Here is an 18,892-nt window from a genome sequence, read left to right as displayed (position 1 = left end):
GTGTGGATAAGGTTTTGGGCAGTCAGGGTACATGTAGGGGGTAGGGTCCTGGGGGGGAATTTGGGAGGGTCTTAGGAGGGGGCAGTTAGGGGACAAGGAGCAGGGAGTCTTAGGTAGGGGGTGGGGTTCTGGAGGGCAGTTAGGAGCAGGGGTCCCAGGAGGGGGCAGTCAGGGGACAAGGAGTGGGGGGTGGGTGTTTGGGAGTTTTGGGGGGGCTGTCAGGGGGCAGGGGTGGGGAGAGGGATCGGAGCAGTCAGGGGACAGGGAGCAGAGGGGTTTAGATGGGTCGGGAGTTCTGGGGGGGGCTGTCAGGGGGTGGGGAGTGGTTGGATGGGGTGTGGGAGTCCCAGGGGTCTGTCTGGGGGTGTGGATAAGGGTTGGGGCAATCAGGGCACAGGTAGGGTCCTAGGTGGCCAGTTAGGATTGGGGAGAGGGTCTCAGGAGGGGGCAGTCAGGGGACAAGGAGCAGGGAGGCTTAGGTAGGGGGTGAAGTCTTGGGGGGGCAGTTAGGGGCAGGGGTCCCAGGAGGGGGCAGTCAGGGGACAAAGAGCGAGGGGGGAGGGTTGGGGGTTCTGAGGGGGGCGGGAAGTGGGTGGGGCAGGGGCGGGGCTAGGGCAGGACAGGGGTGGGGCTCCTCCCGTCCTCTTTTTTGCTTGCTGAAATATGGTAACCCTAGTGCTTAGATATCATGGCGATAGGATCCTTAGAAATACCAGAGACAGACTGATACACAAATAAAGAGACGGGTCATGTCCTCACAGAACTTACAATCTAAGTACTGACAGGCAAAACAACATGCACATAGCCCTTCCTCCCTCCCTATCCTGCCCACTGAACATCCCCGATACACACTCTTCCCAACCTGAACTGGGGAAATTCTCCACTAGCCATATCTAGCTGCTTTATGACAGCTTAATGATTTTAGCAGACAGGAGAGTCTGATGGAGAATATTGGGATGTATAGTAGTGATTTGGGGGTATAGTCTTTGCTAAGATTATTGGGGTTTAGAAGGTGTCACATAAGAGGAGTATCTTAAGGAAGAATTTGAAGGGGGGCAGGTGAAGGCATGGAGGACCAGGTTGGCAACAGTGGTTCAGCCTCATCTTTAGAAAAATGATTCACCCACCATTTCTGTTTTGTGTTGACCCTAAATTTTCCTTATACATTAACTACTGCAGAAAATTACTTTTTAAAGAAAAACAATACCACATAGCCAGCTCCACTCGAACTTTGTATCCAGTTTAAGTTCACCTGAATGACAATAGCCTAGTGCAATATGTAATGAGTTTCAAAAGAGAAATAATTACATATGTTCATTATCTTGTACCATTCAGACAGAAATCAGCCTGAGAAAATTTCTAGGAGTATTTGAAAAATGGACATGTCTTGCAAAAGGACTCAACTTCTTGTCTGTAAGTTCTAACACAATCCTTCCCATGTAAGAACCTCTTGATATCAGATCTCAAGAACAGCAATTTCTCTATTTGCATAATCCTGCAAGGTTCAAATAATTACTTTTCCAGATTTGTATAGAAAAGTTTTGGTGAGGTGTTTTGTTTTGTTTTGTTTGTGAGGGAGGATTTTCTCCCTAGTACTTTTCCTCTAGAAATCTGTTTAATTTTCATTCCAGTGCGAGCAAAGATTGCTAATACGGGCGGCAGCAGGGGTACTTTTACCAGATTGTTGTCTCTCTGTTCAAATAGAATATTTGAAATACAGATACATTTCCACAGAACAAATTTCTTGAAACATTTCCATATGTAATCAAAGGACACAAATAAAAATATGCATCTCACAACAGTCCACTTACGTGGTACCCTATATATAGCACCTAATCTAACAGAGAAAAGGCAAAACGCCTCTCCCATCAGTACATTTGGAAAATATTCATTTAGATGTGAAAATGGAGAATTCTGTTTTTCTGATTTAACATGTAAAGCCACCTTGCCAAGTGTTTAATAGATTTAGTACTTGTAGTTCCACATAAAAATATAAAGTTATCAGACATGAATATTGCATCTTTAACAACAGCAAAATCTGTTTTAAGAGACCACCCATGAGACCATCAAAAATTAGTTGCCCTGTACACATATTTTTTTAACTACAGATCAAACTAAACTGCATTGAAAAACTCATGGGATTGCTTCTTGGAGTTGGTCCTTAATTATAAATTGTTCTTTAAGTATTTTAGATTTTCAGCAACAATTTGATTAGAGTTATTTTCTGAGTTTCAATAAAATTCAGTGATAGATATGATTATTATTTACATGGAGCAGCCTTTTGTTTTTATATTCTTGTAGTACTAGGATACTAATTTTTTATTCTCCAACGGACAAGCTCAACAGAATACTTGCATTGTCTGTCTCAAAACAAACATGTCTAATAAGTGGATGGCATGGGAAGTCTGAATTGTTTTGTACATTTTTGAAATTTTTTTTAAGACAGAACAAATAAAATACTACTTCAGATTAATACCAGGGTGGATAAAAATCAATGATTAAAAAAAATCGAATTGTTTTTCTTTAAATCTTTTTTTTTTATACTATGTGTTTTGAGGGGAAAAAAACCTATCTAAAGATAGTTTTAATTAAGATACATTATAGCTCAAAGATATCTCATCACAGAATAGGAATTATAAATTCTATAGTATGAGACAATATATTCATGTAATGTTTAAGAAAAGTTTTGTAAATGAGTTCCAATAGTTCATGGATTAGGGACCCAATCTTATAGGATTTCAGGGGCTTCTGTATAGATTATTTAGGTTAATCTTTCTATCTATCCAATGGGACTTGATGCTCAGTGTTCTAGATGGTACCATCAGAGATGCTTAGTTTTGCAGTTCTCAAACTGTGGATTTGTATCTCCGGAGATAACATGCTTGTTAACAGCAAAAATGTTTTTAAATAAATAAATAATATATCGAGGTGAGAAATAACAGACCTCAACCCTATTGTCCCTCTGCAAATTTGTGTACACAGAGTCAATCTCTTACCTCTCTCTGAAAGTGCAAAGTTTCAAAAAGTTCAATGAATAGAAGATTGTTGGGGGCGGAACAGATCTGGGCAAGGAGAAGTCTGGAGATAAATGTGAGATGGGAGGGACAGGCAGTAGAAACAAAAGTGAAACTGTTTGAGCAGCATATTCCAGAAGTCTTGAGGTCTTTCTGAGTGTAGCCTTCATTGATTTGAGATCTACCATACCATTCTCTCACTTGAAGGGAAAACCTGTAATGGCAGCAGGCCGTAAAAGAAGTTTGGGAATATTTTAATGAAGTTCCCCTACCTGTGGATAAGACAGGCATGCATGAAAAATGCAAACAGTGCAACAAAGAAATGCAAGGCCTGGTTGCCAGAATGAAACAACATCATGAGAAGTGTTCCTTCTCAGGAGGAAGCTGCATTGAAGATAATGAAAGGAACATGTCTGAACATGCAGGATCTTCAGGTTGCTAAACTTTTTTATTTCATACTTCTTTCTTAAGGACTGCTTGTCTTCCTTCTGGACTATTCTTGAATTCTCATGTTTGAGCAAAAAATATAGTAGTTACTCTATGGTACTATCATTTTAGATGCAGTTGTGATAAAAATAAATAATTGAAATAGGCAGATCTTCTTTTACAATTTCACCTTTAAATTAGTACGATCAGTGAATGCAATGGTAATAATAATTAAATAACTGCATTCACTTATTTTGTTTAGGAGAATTCATCCTCAACATACAGGATTCTGAAGACTATTCACCTTCAAGATCATCATCATTTTCTATAGTTTCAGAGTTATCTGCCAATGATAGTGTTTCAGCAACATCATGTATGTTACATAGCCACAGTATATTACCTGTAGCAAAAAGCAATAAAAATCTCCATTATCCAGAAACAACCATAGATAAGAACCAGCAGATTACAAAAAGAGGTAACACTGGTCTACAATTTTTGAGAAGTCATCTGCTTCAGAGATAAAATGTGCTATTTATTATGTATTTTGATGTGCTGAATTCAAATATGACAATTAAAACAACTGATTGGCTACTATTTCTAAGATATTTAAGTTTTTACATTTTATGTCTATGTATATTGTGTAGATAGTAGAGTTTTAATCATAAATTGTAAACCTAGGTCTTTTCATGTGTTTATGGTTGCTTTACATGATAATATTTCACCTGTCCTGTTTATGTAACACTTTAAAAATCAGCAAAAGGGTTATATAAATAAAATTTATTATGAAACAAAAGGCAAAAAACTATTATGTACAGAGTTTAGTCCTATTCAGTGTCTACTCGGCGCTTCATGGCTTGTCTCTTGTATTCATTAAATGGAGCATCTCTTGTCACTGTCCAGCAATAGTCTGCAAGCATTGATGGGCTCCATTTGCCCTGATAGCTTTTCTCCATTGTTGCAATGTCCTGGTGAAATCACTCGCCGTGCTCGTCGCTCACTGCTCCTCAGTTCGGTGGAAAAAAATCTAGATGAGAGTGCAAAACATGTATCTTTAGTGACATGTTGCAACCAAGGCTTTTGTATGCCTTGAGGAGGTTTTCCGCCAACAATCTGTAATTGTCTGCCTTGTTGTTTCCGAGAAAATTTATTGCAACTAACTGGAAGGCTTTCCATGACGTCTTTTCCTTGCCACGCAGTGCATGGTCAAATGCATCATCTCGAAGAAGTTCACGAATCTGAGGACCAACAAAGACACCTTCCTTTATCTTAGCTTCACTTAACCTTGGAAATTTTCCACGGAGGTACTTGAAAGCTGCTTGTGTTTTGTCAATGGCCTTGACAAAGTTCTTCATCAGACCCAGCTTGATGTGTAAGGGTGGTAACAAAATCTTCCTTGATTCAACAAGTGATGGATGCTGAACACTTTTCCTCCCAGGCTCCAATGACTGTCGGAGTGGCCAATCTTTCTTGATGTAGTGGGAATCTCTTGCACGACTATCCCATTCGCAGAGAAAACAGCAGTACTTTGTGTATCCAGTCTGCAGACCAAGCAAGAGAGCAACAACCTTCAAATCGCCACAAAGCTGCCACTGATGTTGGTCATGGTTTATGCACCTCAAAAGTTGTTTCATGTCGTCATAGGTTTCCTTCATATGGACTGCATGACCAACTGGAATTGATGGCAAAACATTGCCATTATGCAATAAAACAGCTCTAAGACTCGTCTTGGATGAATCAATGAACAGTCTCCACTCATCTGGATCATGAACGATGTTGAGGGCTGCCATCACACCATCGATGTTGTTGCAGGCTACAAGATCACCTTCCATAAAGAAGAATGGGACAAGATCCTTTTGACGGTCACGGAACATGGAAACCCTAACATCACCTGCCAGGAGATTCCACTGCTGTAGTCTGGAGTCCAACAGTTCTGCCTTACTCTTGGGTAGTTCCAAATCCCTGACAAGGTCATTCAGTTCACCTTGTGTTATGAGGTGTGGTTCAGAGGAGGAGGATGGGAGAAAATATGGGTCATGTGACATTGATGGTTCAGGACCAGAAGTTTCATCCTCTTCCTCGTCTGACTCAAGTGAGAATGATTCTGGTGCATCAGGAACTGGCAGTCCTCCTCCGTGGGGTACTGGGCGTATAGCTGATGGAATGTTTGGATAATGCACAGTCCACTTTTTCTTCTTCGACACACCTTTCCCAACTGGAGGCACCATGCAGAAGTAACAATTGCTGGTATGATCTGTTGGCTCTCTCCAAATCATTGTCACTGCAAAAGGCATAGATTTCCTTTTCCTGTTCAACCACTGGCAAAGATTTGTTGCACAAGTGTTGCAGCATATGTGTGGAGCCCACCTCTTGTCCTGATCTCCAATTTTGCAGCCAAAATAAAGGTGATAGGCTTTCTTAACCATAGTGGTTATACTGCGCTTTTGTGATGCAAAAGTCACTTCACCACAAACATAGCAGAAGTTATCTGCACTGTTCACACAAGTACGAGGCATCTCTGCTCACTTTGGCTAAACAGAAATGTGTCCCTTTGCAAAATCAAACATTGACAAATAAGAGAGCACGATACTGTATGATTTCTAGAGCTGATATAGGGCAATTTGTTCAGCAGAGTGACGTAAGCTTCGTTATGATTGCATCATCCATGACTTCTAGGAATAACATGATGCAATTCATATCATATATGACGCAATACCTGCTTCAGATTGCATCATTTATTGTTTTGCCTAAAAAGCAAGTACTGTCCAAACCCAGTCATAGATTTATTCATAGATCCAGTCAAAGATGTATTTTAGTCATTTCTGGTTTAAATTCAGATCCCTTCCCTTTATAACTCACTTATCCTCCGCCATTCCCAAGTCAAGGGGCGTATATACTGACCCAATAGCATATCTTGAAAACTAGAGCCAATCAACAATTTTAAGCATCATTTTCGTTCTCAGTGACCCAGAATTAGTAAAGTTTGACTACATTTATTTCAGAAGCATTTTGGCTGTAGAGCAGGATAATTGATAAAAAAATTGCCTGGTTTGTTTATGCAACAAACTTTCCTTCCGTATGATTGAGAACCCACACTTCATAAACATGGTTCAGTCATTAAGATCAGGATATAGTCCACCCAACAGAGCAGATGTTGCAGGCAAATTGCGGGATAAAGTGTATGAAAGAGAAATTGAGCAGTGTGCAAAGGGTCTAGAGGGTAAAATTGTTAACCTGAGTCTTGATGGGTGGAGCAGTGTCCACAATGATCCTGTTGTATGTGCTTGTGTGACAACAGAAGAAGGGAATGTCTTCCTCTTAGAAACAATTGATACATCAGGAAATGCACACACAGCAGAATACTTACAAGACGTAGCAGTAAAAGCTATAACAAATTGTGGAAAAAAATTCAAACGTCTAGTACGCAGCTTGGTCATAGACAATGCTGCAAATGTATCCAAGAAGAGAATAAATTATTTAGAAGAGAATGAAGAGTCCCAAACTAATAACATACAGTTGCAGTGCTCATTGTATGCACCTCCTAACCAAAGACTTCAGTGTTCCAGAAATAAAGGCTAATGTTGCCGAAACTGCAAAATACTTCCATAAATAACCACTTTGCAGCAGCTGCTCTGAAAAAAGTGGGAGGAACCAAGCTCACTCCCACAAGACGTGCAATGGAACTTGGAAGTGGACTGTTTTGAGCACTATATCAAGAACTGGCCTATTCTGATAACAGTTTGTGAACAAAATTGTGGAAAAATAGATGGCACTGCCATAGCCAAAGTTCTCAACATTTGGCTTAAGAGAAATGTTGAACACATGCTGAGTACCCTGAAGCCTATTTCTGTAGCCTTGAACAAAATGCAGAGAAATAGCTTTTTTATTGCTGATGCTGTTGAAATTTGGAAGGACCAGAGTGAGATATTAAAAAAAGAGAAATATCAATGACAGAGTTAAATTACAAGCATTAAAAAAATGAATGGGACAAGCACTATCTCCAGCTCATTTTCTTGCAAATATTCTCAATACTCGGTACCAGGGTCAAACCTTAACGGCTGAGGAAGAGGAGTTGGCTATGACATGGACATCCAGCAATCATCCCTCCATAATGCCAACTATAATAAAGTTCAGAGCTAAGGGTGAACCATTCAAAAAATATGTTTGCTGGTGATGTTTTAAAGAGAGTCACACCAGTGAACTGGTGGAAGTCACTTAAGCATTTGCATTTAGAGACTGTTGAAGTGATAATCTCACTTTTAACAGCAGTATCTTCTTCTGCCGGTGTAAAAAGAATATTTTCTTCCTTTGGACTAACTCATTCCAAATTGAGAAATCATTTGGGACCTGAAAAAGCAGGAAAGGTTGTTTTTATTTTCCAGATTATGAACAAACAGGAAAATGAAGGTGAAGATGACTGAGTTAGCTGCAGAAGACAATATTTTAAGTTTCTCATGTTGACCTGGCTGACATAGTCGATTTAATTTTTTTTTAATATTTCATTTAACTATTTTAGTTAAAAACAATTTTAACAAAAACAAACCTGATTTTAAAAAACCTGAATGTTTAACTAAATTCAAAAATTCATATGCTTGCTTTGTTAAAATACTATGTTTGCTGTTGAAGAAAAAAATCCAGAATACATAACATTGTTGTTTTAGTTATATTAAAAAAATTAAATGTCTGTGGTGATGTTCTCCTCCTAATACAGTTGGCAAGGAAATCCTCTAAATACTAATAATTAACCTGTTGAATTGGAGATAGTTCACCTCCCAATGACTTCATAAATATCTGCTTCAATTACCTTTGGTAAATGAAATAACCAAACAATCATTCATTGTCTGCTATAGCTGTAAAACTAATCTGAAGTTTTCAAAATAAATCACTTTAAAAATGTATAGCGTGTACCTTCTAAAAATGAAACCTACATCTCTGAGTTGTGAAGAATATGTATGTGATGTCACATTCCATATGCTTTATAAAAATATGTTTATAAGTGTGAATATGATGTAACTGGAATATGCTTTATGCAAAAGGTCTCTTGTAAGATATCATTACAAAGCTTATGATCTACTGTGTGTGTCCATTTGTTTGCATGTATTGTTTCTATGTCTGGAGTTAGGAGGATGAGATATAAACTTGTATTACTGATGTAAACATGTTAAGTGGAAGCCATTAAGTGTGCTTCAGAATCAGTCACCTGTAAATGGATCTGTTTACTTGCAAACCTTCCGATGTATGTGCTGGCCAGACTTGGAAGAATGGAGACTAGGGGTCTCACAGGACATGTGACCATGTCACATGATACTGGAATCCATCTTAAACCTGGTGCTTTTCCATTTAGAAGGAGGGGTGGAAACCCAGAGAGAGAGACAAAGGATTCCCGCTTTGTGCCAAAGTTATAAAAGGGGGTAGAACAGAACAAAGGGCGGCCAGTCATGAGAAATCCCCAAGTTACCACCTGAGCTGGAACTAACAAGGTCTATACCAGGGAAAGGATTGGGCCCAGACTAGGAAGGAGTCTAGTCTGTGAAAGAAGCTTATTGGAACATCTCTGAGGGTGAGATTTACCTGTATTCAGTTTCTTAACATATTAGGCTTAGAATTACATGTTTTGTTTTATTTTGCTTGATAACTTACTTTGTTCTGTCTGTTATTACTTGAAACCAATTAAATTCTACTTTTTATACTTAATAAAATCACTTTTGTTTATTAATCAAGCCAGAGTAAGTGACTAATACTTGGGGGAGCAAACAGCTGTGCATCTCTCTCTATCAGTCTTATAGAGGGCGGACAGTTTATGAGTTTACCCTGTACAAGCTTTATACAGAGTAAAACAGATTTATTTGGGGTTTGGATCCTATTTGGAATTGGGTGTCTGGGTGCTGGAGACAGGAGTACTTGCTGAGCCGTTTTCAGTTAAGTCTGCAGTTTTGGGGGCGTGGTTCAGACCCTGGGTCTGTGTTGCAGCAGGCTAGCGTGTCTGGCTCAACAAGACAGGGTTCTGAAGTCCCAAGCTGGCAAAGGAAATGGGCTCAGAGGTAGTTTTAGCACATCAGGTGACAGTCCCAAGGGGGTCTATATGACCGAACCCTTCACAATGTATTAAGGTTATAACAACCAACAAGAATGCACTTTTATGTAGAAATCCATGATTAAATTGAGTCTTCCTGACTAGTGATTTAAATCATGATTTAAATCAATTTGATTTAAATCATGATTTAAATCAATTTGATTTAAATCAAATCCACCCTGCTGCCCTACATCCTCCTGGTCCACTTTGGGATAGTTAATGCTCCTAGCAGCGCTAGCTTTATGCAGTCCTCCGTACTTACACTCATCTGAACATAAGGATTGTGATTGTGATGGAAAGGTGCACAAAGAGGTTAGGCTTTTTGCATCCTCAATCCATTCCTAGTGTCTTTAATGTGCTTTTTTTAGTGCACTACTTAGCAATTTTATCAGTTTCTCAAAAATATACAGGTTCCTTCTCTTCTTTACATGTAACCAGATGTCCTGATTTTTGGGTCTTTTTCTTATATAGGCTCCTATTATCCCTCACCCTCTGTCCCAATTTTTCACATTTGCTGTCTGGTCAACCTACATGTAATGGTTTGTGTTGTCAACAAGTGACATGCTATAAAAGTAAATATGTAAATAGTTGAGATATAAACTCTAAAATACCCTTTCAAAACTCTTTGTAAAAATAACTTACCATTGAAGGTTCTCTCATACAAATATAGAGCTACCATCCTGGGTCATTAACTCTTAGTAGCACCTACTACAACAACAACAACAAAAAAGGACTGATTTTTGGAGGTTTTGAGCTTCCCCAGCTTCAACTAAAATAAATGGGAACTATGGGGGGTTGGCACCTTTGAATATCAGCCTGCTTATATAGGTGTGTAGTGTTAGCACCCATGTTTGAAAATGTTGGCTTAAGAGACTTACCCAAGTCAGTAGCAGAGCCAGAAATAGAACCTAAGTCTACTAGTCCTGTGCCTTATGGACTGGCTTTATGCTGACTTCCTAGGAAAACTAAAAGTCCTTTTAATGTTAATTAAAGATGTCGAATATCCAGGTTTCCCAGAAACCATTGTAGCTGCAAAATCAAATATGTTCTGAGTTGAAGGACACAAAACAAATATTGATAAGACAATATTCGTCCTTCAGAAAATATAATAGACTTACTTTGAACCAGCTATAAACCTTATGATGGTTGACGTTTACAGTGAAAAAGCAATCTACAGGATAACACTGAAGCATAACTGTTCATCAGCCATTAGTTCATTATTAGGGGAATCAAAAGAGACCAAAACATCTTGCCCAAATATTAAAGCAGCCTGAGAGAATAATTGCATACATCATTAACTTTGAAATGAAATGGAAGACTATTAGCTACTAAGTTAACTGGCATGCTTGCTCCCCTCACACAAGAGGAATAACATATCCCGCAGAGCCTGAGAACAGTGTTTTCACATTCTTCTAAAAGTTACAGATGGAACCAACACTGAACTCAGGTATAAACCTCCGTCTAGACTGCATACCCTGCAATACCAACTTCCACTTAAGGGTCTAGCTCTGAAAAATCTTGCAGCAACAGAGTTTCTAAGAGCAATGACCCAAATGATGTCACTTTTTGATGTCACATTTTTACTTTCACTGATGTTATTCATTTAAAAGAGCAGTCTCAAGTTGGCAATGACGTAGGAAGGGGAAAGCCAAACATGAGTTAATAATAAGCAGCAACGTTGGATCTTATTTCTTCCCATACTTTTCCTACCCAGAAGACATTATTCAGAGCTTGGCACTATGTCCGTCTGCCATTAGAGCATCGAGTGAGTACTTAATAGTCTGACAACTTTCTCCTGCTGATAGATCCATTCTGACTAGCTCCTCATCTGAAACATAAACATAATTGTTCACTCTCTGGATGATGCTCTCATTTCAGAAGTTAAGCTAATAAGGCTGAATATAAAGGAGCAGATCGTCAGCTAGTATGTTATGACAATTAACACCAGCTGAGGATCTGACCCAAATAATTTTAGACATCAGGACCACCTGGAACCCTGGGAATATCTCAAGTCAGAATGGTCTAAACAGTAGGTCTAAAAATGAAGGCTCTTCCATCTCCCCTTGGGTAAACTTTTAAATCTTACCTGTCACGGACAAAAAGGTGTGATTTTGCAGGTTTTTGCTTCTTTGTGATGTATAATATTTGAGGGTTTTTTTTTTTTTTTTATCTTTTAGAGGATTTTTTTCCAACTTATTTTTACTTTATGACTATCAGGTTTTGTCCACTTTGTTTGCTGGAGGACTCCCTGGACTATTTGAGAACTCATGGGATTAGGATACCTTAAGAGACTGAAAGATGACCACTGGGAATCAGGGTCAAGGATTTTTAATCAGACTATTCAAAATTCTTGGTTTTGTTTGTTTTTGTGCAAGAAAAGTTCTCTGTTAATGATTCCAACACCCTTGTCCCTCCCTTTGCTGATCTGTAGCCTTCCTTCGAGCCATTCAACCAAAACATAGTAGTTAAAATCTGATATTCCTAATGTAAAAGGAAGCAAAGAAATAAAACTTCAAAAACAAATACAATTCAGTTAAGGCTATGAAAGAATAACATATTGAATACAAAATAAATTTGGTACATCTGATGACCTATACAAACGTTATACTAATTACTAAGGCAATGAGGAGTTCTTTCATAATTTTGGTATACTTCTGGGTGCCCAAATTGAGACACCCTAAAAGGGCCTCATTTTCAGAGGTTGAGGGCTCAGTATTAGTTCAATTCAATATATCGGCCATGTTCTAGATGGTTAGCAGTATTGCCCACCCTAAACAATTAAAAACCATGAGTTAGGTTGCAAAAATCATGCTATTGTCTTAAAAATCAAGATTTTTTTAAATAATAAATGTTGCATTCTTTTTATTTGCCTTCTGATTTTTGAGTGTTTAGGGCAGTGGTTTCAACTTTTTTTTTTTTTCTTTGAGGATCCTAAAACGTTTCAAATGAAGTTGTGGACCCCTTTGGAAATCTTAGACATTGTCTGCGGACCCCGAGGGGTCCACAGACCACAGGTTCAAAACCACTGTTCTATGGTAATGACAACATTTCATGGACCCATTAGACATAGTCTGCAACCAAAGGTTGAAAACACTGCTAGAAAAAGTGTATAAACATTAAAAAATATATATATTTAAAAAACAAATTAACAAAGCCCCCAAAGACCACATTCTACATGTATCTTTGTGAGGAAGGACTATAATTTTCAATATGCATTGAAATAAACAGTATATTTCTCATTTAGGGGCAAAAATATATTCCTTTCTCCCCAATAAATACTGAACAGCACACTTCACATGTGCAACTCCTCACAAATTACTGGCATGATTTTGTAGCACCTAAGCATGAGCTGTTGCCATAAATCAATACTGACCAAAAAAAAAAAAAAAAAAAAAAAAGTCTAGTAAACAGCAAAAATAGAGTTTTTCATATGAAGAGCAATATAAAGATTGGCAGGTTGAGATATAACAGACATATGTATAGTCAATGATCTGAACAATTATAATGCTTTGACAAGCAGCTGGGAGTTGCAGCCCAAAGCCTCAATTTACAGCCACTTTCTGGCCCACATGTTTAAAATTCTGGAGACTTCTGCCATGGGACCTCGTAGCTGCCCTTCTTGAGACATGCATCATATGTCCTTGTAGACTGAAGTATTGTGGGAAAAATCAAGCACTGAGCTTTAACCTTTCAGAAAAAATATGCAACATCTGTATTTTGAGTTAATATTGCTTTGTGTATTATCACCAGCTCAGCACATAAACGTATAATTCTTTCCCAAGAAAGAAAGCAATAAAACCACTTAATGCTAGTCTGAAGCCAGATTGCAGTCCATCAGAAAAGCTTTGACAAACTTAAAATCTATTTGATTGCAATCTTTTAAAACATAACTGTGAAACGTTATGATTTGAGTAACCAATGCATGCAGTTAGCTTAAAATACTGATAATGCTGATCTACTTTTAAAGCCTGAAAACTAGTCCTAAAGGTAAAGTTCTCAACTAAGCAAACTGACAAAACTCAGCAAAATAAATAGTGGTGTTCATATTCAAACTGCAAAGCTAGCAATGTTAATGTGGACATTTGCATGTCTCAAAAATGTATGTGATATACTGGAAACTGGTTACTGTAAATGTTCTCAAACACATACATTGATAAGATACATACATGTAAAGCTTAAAGGAGATTTACATGGGTTACTTTTTAAATACCTGAACTGGAAAGTGTTGAAATTAAACACTAAAATTTCAATTTCTTTGCTGTTGCAAGGGACATTAAAATAATTAATTTTTAGGTCTCTTGCTGTTCTCATATTTTTAAAACTAATTTAGAACCGGGGACATAGAAGTGCAACCTGGACACTGTATGCAGCTCTCCACAGTATGTAAGTCTGCAACTGACGTTTATACATGTGACCCTTCTCCCAGCAGCTAAACCACAGCATAACAGAAAAAGCATGCAATCAGCTACTTCCGTTTGCTCTTATTGTTATCATGAATTAACAAATATAAAGGTAGGAGATATTCCTTTATTTCCTGTTCTGGTAGGCATATGGAAAATGGCAGAGGGGCAACACTGGCTAGGCAAGTGGATTCATCAGCAACTGGCTTCAGGGAGCATGATGTGTTGACAAGTGAAAGGAGCTGATTTGGAACAGTTGCAGCCCAGAGCCTCCATCTGTAATCATGATGCAACCCACATGTCAAAACAGTTTAGTAAGCTGTTTTTAAGGGCATATATTCTATGATAAAAGGTGCAATTGATCATTTATCCTTCTAAAAAAGGGTACATATTTCACTACACATTTGTAACAACCAAGACTAAACTAGTCCACTAAATGTGTTTTTTCTAAAAAGAAAATTAACAAGTAGTTTGAAATACATCATATACTGCTTGCACTACTGATACAAAAGCTGTTGCACCCACTTCCACCATGTCTGAATTCGACCCCTGGTGTTTCTAAAATTTGAAAACTAACTACAGTAACCAGGCTCTCTCTATTCTGTGGTCTGATACAGAAATCTGAAGTAACGCTAAGAGTCAGCTCTGGCAAGAGTTATTGTAACTGATAGAAATTTGGTTATGTTTATTTAGCAATAATGCAGGAGTAGCGAACTTGATAATAGTATCAGATGATAAAAGGACGGTGGCAATAATTATATAGTCAAGCACACTTAAAAACAATCTTAAAAAAACCCAAGGAGTTAACAGTAGTCAGCACCTCATGGGATGGGGCTTTTTGTGTCTTAACTGAAAAAATTAAGTAAGTAGTATCTCAGGCAATTGCTTATACTGCTGTAGATTATGGCAAATGCTATGAGTGAGTGAAGTACAGACTGGTCGTCTAAACTCTGAATTTTCTTTAGTTGATTACAGTTCATCCTTCAGGGAAGAACTTCCAAAGGATCCTAAGCAAATTAGGTGCCCGGACCCCATCAAAATTCAGTAGGAGTTGGGGGCCTAACTCTATGGTTACCATACGTCATCTTTTTCCCGGACATGTCCGGCTTTTCGGCACTCAAACCCCCGTCCGGGGGGAATTGCCAAAAAGCCGAACATGTCCGGGAAAATGGCGGCTCTGCTCCTCCCCGACTCTTCGGCTCTGTTTAAGAGCCGGGCTGCCCGAGCGCTACAGGCTTCGGGCAGCACCCATGCCTCCGGACCCTGCGCCGCCAGAGCCCGGGAGGGGAAGTGCCCGGCTGGGGGCGCAGGGTCCGGAGGCATAGGAGCTGCCCAAAGCCCGAGCGCTATCGGCTTCATGGTTTGCCGGGCAGCCTCCAGACCCTGCACCCCCAGCTGGGCGCTTCCCCTCCCAGGCTCCAGCTGCGCTGGGGAAGCGCCGACTGGGGGCGCAGGGTCTGGGGGCTGCCCAGCAAACCCTGAAGCCGGTAGCACTGGGGCAGCCCTTTCCCCCTGGCTGGGAGTGGAAGGGAGGAGGGGGCGGAGTTAGGGTGGGGAAGGGGCGGGGTTGGGGCGGGGCTAGGGGTGGGGAAAGGGGCAGGGCCCGTGGAGGGTCCTCTTTTTTTATTTATGAGATATGGTAACCCTACCTAACTCACTTGGGCCTTTTTGAAAATCCCAGATCCAGTAATTAACCTTTTAAAAAATTAATATAGTTATATTGCAATGATGATTTGTGTAAAGCTGGTAAACAGGAAATAGCACAAAACTTTCCATACTAAATTGTGATATTCAGAAAACACAGTGATTAAAAGTAGTCAAAATAAAAACTGCCTGGAGCTGAAAGGTTATCAACCCAAATGGATGCTTGAAGGATATTTCAGCCTCCCTAAATTCTTATCTACTGTGAAATGAAAAGATTTATGGCCAGAGAAGTGGCAGAGATTACCCCTAAAACATCCAAGAATCTGACTTTATAGCTTCTTTCTAACATATATTGATTTTTACTATTTGGCTCAAAACTTAGCTAAAAAAGGGTCCTTGTCATTTCCATCGGCATTATACTGTGACAGGAGTACAATATGCATATTGAAGTTCTAATATTAGTGCTCACTATATTCATTACATTTTTGCACAATGCATTACATGCCAAAAAATTAAAATAGACACACAAAAAAGATTCTCTTTGTGCTGATGTAAGTGAAGTCAACAATAGTTATACAAATCAGAACAGAGATGAATTGCAATGAGTTGGAATCACTTTCTTCATATAAAATAAAATCTTGGATCACAGAACAAAAATCTAAATTGATTTATTAAGTGATCATTTCAGAAAATGACATTTTATTTATTTGTTTGAACATTATAAAAATTCTTGCACTCGTGCTCGTAGAAATTATATAAGTGCAAGTAAAATTTGGCTTTGGTCAAGTAGTACATAAATTAACTTGTTCAATCAAGCAAATCACTTCAGTATAATCTATAATAGCCTGAAATATGCAGAATTACCACTTTTCCAAATCTATGACATTAACAGATCATTACATAGTAGGTCCAAAAAGGGTAAATACAAAATTAAGCATATTAGTTATTCAGTTAACTGAATGCCATTAAAAATCAAATAACTAAACTAGGATTAAACCTTGTTGAGCTGCCTGTTTTTTCCCCCCAAAATAACTTCATCACTAGGGCCCTACTTGAATTGTGGGATGATTGTGAAAAAAATGTGGCAGAGTTATGGACAAGGGATGAAAAATTGCAGAAAAGTAATAATGGACTTTATTATTTACAATAAATTATTGTAAATAATAAAGTCCATTATTACTTTTCCACAAGTTTCTGCTGTTGGCAATCCGGGATTGAGAGCGGGGGCCCGGGGCAGAGAGTGGGGGCTCCAGTTGTTGGCTGCCTGGCGCTGAGAGCAGGGGCCCAGGGCTGACAGGAGAGAGCTCTTCCTGTCAGCTCCACACATGGCGGGGCTCTGTTGTCAATACTGTGGTGGAAGCCTAATATTGGGAGAATCCACAATATCGCAAGGTAAGTAGGGCCTTATTCACAGAATCATAGAATATCAGGGTTGGAAGGGACCTCAGGAGGTCATCTAGTCCAACCCCCTGCTCAAAGCAGGACCAATCCCTAGACAGATTTTTGCCCCAGATCCCTAACTGGCCCCCTCAAGGATTAAACACAAAACCCTGGGTTTAGCAGGCCAATGCTCAAAACACTGAGATATCCCTCCCCCCTTCACCTAAATGAAGTAGCATTCCGAGAGAGAGAGAGAGAGAGAGAGAGAGAATTAACTAAGATCAGCCTGAGATCTGTTACCTTAACTAATTAAGAGATAAAGAAAATGTCAGGTTCTGATACAGGGGACAAAATAGTAAAATCTGGCAACAAGATGAAACAGGGGTAAGGGACACATGGACAGGTCTATTGAGGGAAAGAGAAGACATTTATCTTCAAAACTCATAATTCAAAGAATAGTCCAAGTAAAATGCATATGTGTATGTATCAGCATAAAAAAAAATCATACATAGCATATCATTGAACATACAGAATATGCAAAAAGCTGAGCCAGCGTTTTTTATGGAATGGTAATTTTTGCATTTGCTGGCCTTTTAGTTGTACAACTTTATTATTGTCTTAACACATTTTTTCTTTTTGCATTTCAAATATATAATTAATGAATATTGAATTTTTGTGATATTACTAAGATGTAGAATTGAGATTTATTACCAATATTATTTTTCAGCAATAATTAAAAATAGGAATAAAAGTTATGCCAGCTTTTAACTTCAATTAAAGTCAGTAAATAAAACTGATACCATGGAGCATGTGTCATTCCGCGGCTAACTGGGTGTGTATTTTTATCTTCTCTGGTTAGGTATCAGTTTTAGAAACAAAGTACTGAGACAGCATAATTTTCTGTTTTCTCATCTGTTGACCTTCATAGCATATAGTTACAGTACAAGTGCAATGCACGCTAATAGATCTGCTTTTTGAGTAGAATTCAAATGTATAGGATCAATAAAGAAATTTAAAAAAAAAATCTCAAAAGAAAATTTTCCATGCAGGCAAGTGATCCCCAACCCAACCCCAAAGAGTTGCAGTTTAGGAGAATGTTTTTTAAGGTGAAATGTCCTAAGGCAATGTGGACCTCAAACACAAATGTATGGTAAGAAAATACAAATTGTCTCAATTTTTTGAGTGCCAATATTGTGGGAATTTTTAAAATTAGCAATTGTTGTATATACACATTATATTTATGAGTATATCGCATGCAGCATTTGGATATATTTTTATTACTGAGTTCAAGTAAGTCAAGTTATCGTCTTGTCCCTTATTCCATCTCACTTTCCATGACATAATTAACCTGGTATACTCTTCCTGAGGCACAAATGCATCGGCACAGACTCTGTGGGTGCTCCGGGGCTCAAGCACCCACAGAAAAAAAATAGGAGGTGCTCAGCATTCAGGAAATGTGGCCTCGCCTGCACTCCGCCTCACTCAGCCTCTTTCCCCTGTGGCCCCGCCCATGCGGCGCCACTTCCAGCCTCCGCTCTGCCGCTTCCCCTGAGGCCTCTGCCACTCAGTCCTCTCCACCCCCTCCCTGTCACTCGCCCTTAAGGCATGAGAAAGGAGTGAGCATCAGGCAGGAGGCACTTGGGGAAGGGGGCAAAGAGGAGTGAGCAGTGGGCAGGGGGAGTCTCAGGGGAAGGGGTAGAGAGAAGCAGACAGCAGGTGCTTGGGGGAGGGTGTGGAGACAAGTAGGTGGGAGGTGCTCATGGGAGGGGGTAGAGAGAAGGGCAGAGAGGAGTGAGCGGTGGAAGCCTCAGGGAAGGGGGCAGAGAAGAGCAGACAGGAGATGCTTGGGGGAGAGGGTGGAGAGGTGCGAACGGCAGTTGGGCAGGGAGGTCTTGCGGCAGGGGATGCAGAGGCGCCAGCAGGGGGTGGGCAGGAGAGCCTCAGGGGAGAGGAGCGAG

At 39.4% G+C, this 18,892-nt stretch overlaps 1 protein-coding gene across 6 annotated transcripts in view; it reads right to left on the bottom strand.

Annotated features, from left to right (window-relative positions):
• PLCL2 (phospholipase C like 2) overlaps positions 1 to 18,892 on the bottom strand; it is a 201,879-nt gene that overhangs the window by 93,978 nt on the left and 89,009 nt on the right. The window lies entirely within an intron of this gene.

Source organism: Trachemys scripta, chromosome 2, assembly GCF_013100865.1.
Source record: "Trachemys scripta elegans isolate TJP31775 chromosome 2, CAS_Tse_1.0, whole genome shotgun sequence".
NCBI classification, from domain to species: domain Eukaryota; kingdom Metazoa; phylum Chordata; order Testudines; family Emydidae; genus Trachemys; species Trachemys scripta.
The sequence above is the reverse complement of the archived record's forward strand: the minus strand, read 5'-3'. Positions and strand labels throughout refer to the sequence as shown.